The sequence below is a fragment of the Coenobita brevimanus genome, chromosome 88 (assembly GCF_032717465.1).
Source record: "Coenobita brevimanus isolate Jiangsu-jjx chromosome 88, ASM3271746v2, whole genome shotgun sequence".
Taxonomy (NCBI): Eukaryota; Metazoa; Arthropoda; class Malacostraca; order Decapoda; family Coenobitidae; genus Coenobita; species Coenobita brevimanus.
In genome coordinates this window covers 16089338-16098869 of record NC_137041.1, presented here as the reverse complement: position 1 = coordinate 16098869, position 9532 = coordinate 16089338, and positions in this window count along the sequence as shown.

Genomic DNA, 9532 nt, shown 5'->3' with positions numbered 1-9532 from the left:
ATTTCGAACTGCAGAAAATGATGGTTTCGAGATTGAGAGTCCTGTCCTATGAGACCTTCCCTGATGCTCGGCAATCCTGGTAGCTAGATGGCGCTTAGTTTGACCAATATAGGATGCATTACAGCACCCACACTGAAATCGATACACCACCGAGGACTGCAGGGCATCCGGGACACGGTCTTTGAACATAAAACACTGAGACAGGATTTGGGGAGATTTAAACACCACCCTCAACGATATCTGCGGATAAAAGTCGTGCATTAGTTTGATTATCCTGTTACGTAAAAAATTTGATTTTGGACCTAAATACTGTACTGAAAAATAAACTTTAGCTTTCTCAACAGTGTGAATTTTTTTCAAAGTATTGGTTATTAATTTAGTTAGCTGTATTCCAATATACTTATCTACAAATTTAGTTGGGAATCCATTGTGGTACAGGGTTTTCCTCAGAAACTGCAGCTCATTATGTAGAGTTAAATATGAGGAGCATAAATTATAGGCCCTAGTTACCAGAGTTAGAATTAAATTACGTTTATATTGGAGGGGAACGTTTGAATTAAATTTAGTAGTTAATCCTGTATATGTAGGTTTCCTGTATACTGACGTTGTAAAAGTTCCTTCTGTTCTCTCTATGCAAATATCTAAAAAGGGGAGTTTATTATTTTGCTCCGTTTCACAGGTAAACTGTATATTTTTATGTTTAGAATTTAAATAATCCAAAAACAAGGGCACATGAGACGGGGACCTAAAAATGGCAAACGTGTCATCCACGTAGCGTTTGAAATAGAGTGGCTTAAAACGCTACGTGGATGACATGTTTGCCATTTTTAGGTCCCCGTCTCATGTGCCCTTGTTTTTGGATTATTTAAATTCTAAACATAAAAATATACAGTTTACCTGTGAAACGGAGCAAAATAATAAACTCCCCTTTTTAGATATTTGCATAGAGAGAACAGAAGGAACTTTTACAACGTCAGTATACAGGAAACCTACATATACAGGATTAACTACTAAATTTAATTCAAACGTTCCCCTCCAATATAAACGTAATTTAATTCTAACTCTGGTAACTAGGGCCTATAATTTATGCTCCTCATATTTAACTCTACATAATGAGCTGCAGTTTCTGAGGAAAACCCTGTACCACAATGGATTCCCAACTAAATTTGTAGATAAGTATATTGGAATACAGCTAACTAAATTAATAACCAATACTTTGAAAAAAATTCACACTGTTGAGAAAGCTAAAGTTTATTTTTCAGTACAGTATTTAGGTCCAAAATCAAATTTTTTACGTAACAGGATAATCAAACTAATGCACGACTTTTATCCGCAGATATCGTTGAGGGTGGTGTTTAAATCTCCCCAAATCCTGTCTCAGTGTTTTATGTTCAAAGACCGTGTCCCGGATGCCCTGCAGTCCTCGGTGGTGTATCGATTTCAGTGTGGGTGCTGTAATGCATCCTATATTGGTCAAACTAAGCGCCATCTAGCTACCAGGATTGCCGAGCATCAGGGAAGGTCTCATAGGACAGGACTCTCAATCTCGAAACCATCATTTTCTGCAGTTCGAAATCATTCAGATTCGGAAAGTCACCCTATAAATAACCAGAACTTTCGAATTTTGTTCACTGCACGAGATGACTTGACTAGACTTATAGCGGAGTCTCTACTAACGGGCAGAGCTACGGCCATCCCTTGGCTCACACGACTCCTCTACACAGTTGCTCTGTTTTTAGCTGGTAAATTGTTGTATTGTAATTTATTTCATATGACCTGCTCTGTTCCCTGTTATTTTATTCTGTGGAAGATGATAAAAATTATATATTGGCTTATTTTCTATTTTTTGTGTGTTTTTATTTTTGTTTTAGGTCTGAAGATGGTTTGTGTTATGAAACCGAAACGTCACCAATAATAAATCATGTACATCATCACTCTGGTTTTGCTGGCCATCATTAGATTCCGCTTTCCCACAGCACGAAAGTATTGCTAATATATATATATATATATATATATATATATATATATATATATATATGTGTGTGTGTGTGTGTGTGTGTGTGTGTATGTATATATATATATATATATATATATATATATATATATATATATATATATATATATATATATATACGCGGACAGACCCTTGAATTCCAGTGTAGCCCACAGTACAGAGGGGACACGTAAGGGAAAGAGAGAATCAGGTGGCGAATGAAGATGGTCTGAGATAAGGATAAGAGATTTGAAGGATCACACAGGACAGACGAAGACGGAAAGATGGAGGGATTAAAGAAATAAATGGGGAGGGGTGAGAGGTAAGATAGCGGAAGAAGCAATAAAGGTTGAGATTTGATTTAAGGAAGAGATCAGGGACCCTTATCTGGGTAATTATCGGGGTGGAATGAACTCTGAAGAAACAAGGTACAAATGTCCAAGCAGACGTGACCCAGAGAGAGAACTGGGATATAGAAGTGAGAGATAAGGTGGGAAAAATGAATAATGTGGACCGGGTGAGGCATAAAAGATTGTGTGTATGTTGCAGGGAATTTGTGTAACCAATGATTTCATGAAATCTCTACGGAATTCGTGAAATGAGTTTAAACTTTGATGGTTATTTCAGTTTAGGTTAATTTAGGCTGCGATTAGGTTAGGCTGGGATAATCTAGGTTAAATTTAAGTTAGGTTAGACTAGGATAGTTTGGTTAGGTTAGGTTAGGTTAGATTAATTTAGATGAATGTTCAACATAACTTAGCATTCATCTAATTTAACCTAACTAACCTAGCCTAACCAAACTCAGACTTAACCTAGATTATTCCATCCGAACCTATCCACAGCCTATATTAACCTATCCTTAACCAGTCCTAATTAAAACTCATTTCTCTAATTACTTAGGAATTTCATAAAATCACTCGTTACACACATTCCCTGTGATATTTATAAGGCCAAATATCATATAGAGCAATGTTGAGGTTCACTGACAGTGGATATGTAATGTAGTTAGTGTATCCCTTTCACCAGAGAAATGCTTGATTTACTGTAATATCTAAAAATCATAGTGAAAGTATTAGCCTATTGATCTATGGATTGGAGGGGAACTATGCCACTGCTCGGGGTCGCGTGCATCGTGTCGCGTAAGGGCCTCTCTGTGCGAGTGAGTGTGCGGGTGTCGACTCGTGATATCTTCTTCACCTGGGCACCACTTTCTCTTCTGCGATAACATGGTTCATGGAAGCTTGTTTGCTATTAAACCCCAATGCTGGGCCAGCGAACAGGAGTATGTCCCTACGACAGGCTCCAGGCAATGTGACGTCGTAGTAAGACTTGTACTGCATAATGACATGCATGCGTGGCTGATCTGCAGACAACTCCGAAGTAGGTACAGTCGCGAGCAGCAATCGGTATCCCCCCTCTTGGCTGAAGCCATGGCCAGAGAAGAGCAGGGAATCGAACAACCTCTCCCGCCACCCCCCACCCCCACCCTCACCCTCACCCACACACCCCCACCCCCAACACCCCCACCCCCACCCAGCCCCGTTAAGAAAGTTGCTGGGTAGGCGTGTTAGCACCGACGTATTGTGTTCATATCTATGATTTAACATTCACGTGAATTACCAATACCGTCAATAACACACCAGGAGGTAATCTGCAATAATGTGTAAATGTGGCATTATAGAGATATCAAATTCACATAAAGGTAGATAAAAAAATTTTTAGAAACAACCATTAATCTAACAATACACTGATTTTAATGTCACTAAATAAGTTGCACATGTCAAGTGGATGTGTTCTATCTATCTATCTATAGCCCGACGCCCTAATCCTGCAAAGGGTGGCCGCAGACAAAACGCCTCCAAGTCACTCTGTCACCCACCATTTGACTCCCTCCCCCCAACTCACCCCCTCCCTCATATACCTCTCAACTCCATCCCTCCACCTCATCCTCGGTCTACCCCTCCCTCTCCCTCCCTCCACCTCACCTACATACACCCTCTTAGTCAGTCAGTCATTCTCCATCCTCTCCACATGTCCAAACCACCTCAGTGTATTTCTCCTAATCTTTTCAACCACATCCACATCTACCCCACAACGTTCCTTCACTTCTTCATTCGTCAACCTGTCCCTCATCACACTACCCAAGTACTTGAATGCACTCACATTCTCCATATCCTCACCATCCAACCTCACTGCACACTCTGTGACTTCATTCCTCTCAAACACCATAACTTTACTTTTGTTTACATTAACTTTCAGCTTCCTCCTCCTACACACTGTCCCAGATTCATTCACCAAACCTTGCAACTCCCATTCATCTTCACTCATGTGTTATTCCAATAATATATGATATGTTACAGTCCTTCACCACCACCCCAACACTCCACTGTAGTGCCAACGAACAAAACCACGAACACGAAAGAAGCAACCAACACGTTTGAGAACTGTATATTGCTTTGCCATAGCATACTGCAGATGTGCCGATAGTATTAGTATCAGCAGTATTTTCCTTTGTAGCTAGTTTCTTTATCAGACTCGTGAAAATATGGACGATATACCACAACTTATCTGGTTTACATATGTGAATCAAGGTAAGCACGTTTCATGACACTGATTAACAGGTGATTATGATATTATTACATGTAGTTACAGTATCATATTATGTATGAATTACTACCCGACAAGCTTTCCCACTATTTCTTTCCCTCTCCCCGAAATCATACCCACCGTCGTCTCCTTCCCTCCTGGGGGAGGGGGAGTGGAGCGGTCTCTGGTCTCTGGCTGCGAGCACTTTCCAATCCGACAGTTGGCTTATTATATTTAAGGAAGTTTAATATCATAGACAGAATGATATACGCTTTTGATGACAAAAGAGTACCGTATGCTAGTTGTATCATTTGATATCCATTTGTGCAAATAAGTTGTCATATTTAGCCTGTTTTATTAATCTGCTACAACTGTGTTTATCAACATTACAAGAGAAGCTGGCAAATGCTCCCTTTACAGAATGAAATAAATCATATATGCATTTTACTTATTACTCATACATGGAGGATTATCAAACGTAACAGGAAATATATATAGAGGGTATAAAGGATGACCGGATATTAAAATAGTGTAATTAGAACATCTGCAAGGCATGGACTATTAAAGCACTGGGCCCTCCAGTCGTCCAGCACTATGTCATACCATAATACTGTTATATATGTTTTCTGTTATAAAAAGAAAAAAAACAGCAAACGGCAAAAAATGCCCGTTAGATGTGCAAGGCAATGAGGATAATGAGTAAAATAACTCATTATTAGGGAAGTGGTGATACCTTTATTATGGTATAATTTCGTGGATATGTAAACTGTGCATAAATAATTGTAGTGAGAAGGATAATGTATACACATTAAGCAACGTATGCCCTTATGACTGGTTCGTCACATAGAGAGGAATACCCGGTAGATTATATGCAAGTTTATTACTTCACATTATTGGCATCATATGTAAGATTATTACATAACGTCAGTATCCAGTCCACCCCCCTCCTGCAATAATGACATCCTGCAGGCGTGAATGGAGGGAATCTACAACGTTTGAACAAATATTGGGGGGGTGTCTGAAACCTGCTCTTCCTCTCTATAGCCTCTCTGGTCTTCTCTTCTACACCCCAGTTCCTCTTCATTAATATATTTTGTTTGATAAACAACCCGGACCATACGTCGACATATCACGTTGATTGTTTTGTGTTAGGAGGGACTACATATGGAAGTGACTTATGGGAGTGAGGAGATGGTTCGAAAGAGGGCAGGTGAAACGGAGTAAAAAAAAAAAAAAAAAGTGATTAAAAGGGAGTGGGGAGGTTGTTAGGAACACGGTAGGTGATAACTCTGGATGGAATCTAATAATACACTGGACATGACTATTCATTGATAAGGGGATCGGTGGATGAATGACTGACACTATCACTCTGGCCTTGTGACGCTAAGATTGGATATTGCTGTGCGTGTTTCACCTTCTCACTTTAACCACAGACAACTCGTTCCCCTATAATTATGAGGTATCCTGTTGTCCACCGGTTCATTTTCAACATATGGCTCTCAAAGCATGTTGCTTCATTCTGTTTGCTATGCTGATGATCCTCCATGTGTGAATAATAAGTAAAATGCATAGATAGTAATTTATTATATTAATTCTATTCTGTAAAGTGGAGGATTTGCCAGCTTCTCTTGTAATTTTGATAAACTCAGTTGTAGCAGATTAATAACACAGGCTAAATATGACAACTTAATTGCACAAATGGATATCAAATGATACAACTAGCATACGGTACTCTTTTGTCATCAAAAGCGTATATCATTCTGTCTATGATATTAAACTTCCTTAAATATAATAAGCCAACTTTCGGATTGGAAAGTGCTCGCAGCCAGAGACCAGAGACCGCTCCACTCCCCCTCCCCCAGGAGGGAAGGAGACGACGGTGGGTATGATTTCGGGGAGAGGGGAAGAAATAGTGGAAAAGCTTGTCGGGTAGTAATTCATACATAATATGATACTGTAACTACATGTAATAATATCATAATCACCTGTTAATCAGTGTCATGAAACGTGCTTACCTTGATTCACATATGTAAACCAGATAAGTTGTGGTATATCGTCCATATTTTCACGAGTCTGATAAAGAAACTAGCTACAAAGGAAAATACTGCTGATACTAATACTATCGGCACATCTGCAGTATGCTATGGCAAAGCAATATACAGTTCTCAAACGTGTTGGTTGCTTCTTTCGTGTTCGTGGTTTTGTTCGTTGGCACTACAGTGGAGTGTTGGGGTGGTGGTGAAGGACTGTAACATATCATATATTATTGGAATAACACATCCACTTGACATGTGCAACTTATTTAGTGACATTAAAATCAGTGTATTGTTAGATTAATGGTTTTTCTAAAAAATTTTTTATCTGCCTTTATGTGAATTTGATATCTCCATAATGCCACATTTACACATTATTGCAGATTACCTCCTGGTGTGTTATTGACGGTATTGGTAATTCACGTGAATGTTAAATCATAGATATGAACACAATACGTCGGTGCTAACACGCCTACCCAGCAACTTTCTTAACGGGGCTGGGTGGGGGTGGGGGTGGGGGTGTTGGGGGTGGGGGTGTGTGGGTGAGGGTGAGGGTGAAGGTGGGGATGGGGGGTGGCGGGAGAGGTTGTTCGATTCCCTGCTCTTCTCTGGCCATGGCTTCGGCCAAGAGGGGGGATACCGATTGCTGCTCGCGACTGTACGTGGACAACAGTGAGTCTTGTTCAGCAGTGAGATGAACTCTGTCCCTGAGATAAGGCCAGATATGAGGGTAAATTCTGTTTAAAGATGTGTTCATTATGCATCGCATTGGTATATGGTGACCCTAAGGTAGATCTGGCTCTGACATAAACATAATTTCATGGTAAGCCAGAACGAGGAAGCTGGTTCTTATCAAAGTGTTCTACTTGTCCACTGTTTGGTTTTAATGCTGCCCATTTCACAGGACTACCCGAGGTGTGGTCTGTAAGTAAATGGATCCCTTATGGACGTTTTGTGCCTTATCCAAAGCTGGAGAAATGAGGAAAACTGTGTCCAGGCGTGATACCATGTGAACCTTTTGCATCACTTTTGCCCTTATTGATGGCTAGCGTGGATGACATATTTGGTGAACTGCTGAGCTCAGAATAAAATTGTCGAAGCTGGGGCACCTATTGTCTCATTGACTAACTGACTGTCTGACTGACTGGCTGACTCTCTCTCACACACACACAACACACACACACACACACACACACACACACACACACACACACACACACACACACACACACACACACACACACACAAATCTTTCCACTGGGCCAGTGAGTGCTTCAGTGATATGATAATTACTATAAGAGCTGCTGAATATTGGGTCGTCTTTACACTTATGCTAATCTAACCTGAATCTGGGATAAGGACCTGGATAGCAAAGCAACAGTTGCGTGCCGTAATCTGGAGGAATGGTTAGGTGTTTTGCTCGTTAACAAGGTTTTCAGTAGCGCCAGTGGACATCCTAGAGTCGTCCTTACCCAGTTTTTTTTTTTTTCAAATAACAGAACGGAGGATGGAAAAACAAATGAATAAAGAAATAATCCATACACCAGATTACTGTTGTCCTCTGTTCATAAAATATCTGTAACAGTTAGACTTGAACACCTGTGGGTTGAAATTTGGAGTGAAACAGCTCTGGGGAAGCGAGTTCCAGCGAGTTGCAGTTAGGGAAATGAAAGAATTCTGATAGGTAGAAGTTCTGCAGTATGGCTGAGTGACATTCCAGTCATGAGCGCTACCAGATGCCCATGTAGCACAAGGGAAGGTATGGAGAGGTGGCACCATGAACACAACTTCGTCTGAGCATTTGCCATGAAAATATCTGTAAAATAAACCAATACACAAGTCCAGTATGAGACAGCCCTACCATGTATTCAATATGGATGGTGGGTGTTAGCGCCGAAGTGGTGACATGTGGAGGTGTAGGAGGACTATTGGGCCTTGGAATAGGTCACTGCCCTCAAGAAATAGGCCCGAAGCCTTTGCCCAGAGTCGGACACTTAAAAAAAAAAAAAAAAAAAAAAACTTGCAGGGATCTGCCTTGTAAGGTCGCGTCCACACGTGCTCTTGAACATATGTTGGCAACACAGCTGGCAACATGTTCGGGAACACGTTTCAAGCAGTATTTGGATAGATGTATGCAAACATGTCTCAGTGCAGCTTCGAACAATGGCAGCAGAGGCGATGGGATAAATGTGCCGATGCCAGGCAGCTGAGACTTCATCATGATGTTGCCAACATGGTCTTATTTCCAACATGTTTGCAGCGTGTTCGTTACTGTGTTGCTTACATTTTCCCAGGACTTGTTTGAGCACACGTGTGGACGTGCGCTAAAGTGCAGAAAGTTGCGTGTGGCAGTTTGTTGCAGTGTTTGGGTGGTTTCCATGTCAGTCACACTAGGGGACTTGGATCCGTAATTTCACAAGCTTAACAGGCTTTACAGATCCTCATCCATAGCCACCTAACTTATACATCACATCTTATTCTTCTATTGTATTTCAAATTTACACCTCATTGGATTGGAAAAAAATCACACACACACACACACACACACACACACACACACACACACACACACACACACACACACACACACACACACACACACACACACACACACGTCCTCTGCGCTACCCCCCACACCATCTTTAATTTTATGCTAACCATGTCCTCAGTCTTCCCTTCTCTCTCTCTCTCTCTCTCTCTCTCTCTACTACTACTACTACTACTACTACTACTAAATTACTACTACTACTACTACTACTACTGTTGCTGCTGCAATAATAATAATAATGCAAATCTTTCACTCTTTGCATCACCTAGCATGCGGGAACATCTCATGGACTGGCTCTATGCGTTGGCCTCCCTCTAACGATTATCGGAATAGAGGTGATTCTCTCCGATAGGCCATATCGACATTAGCGAA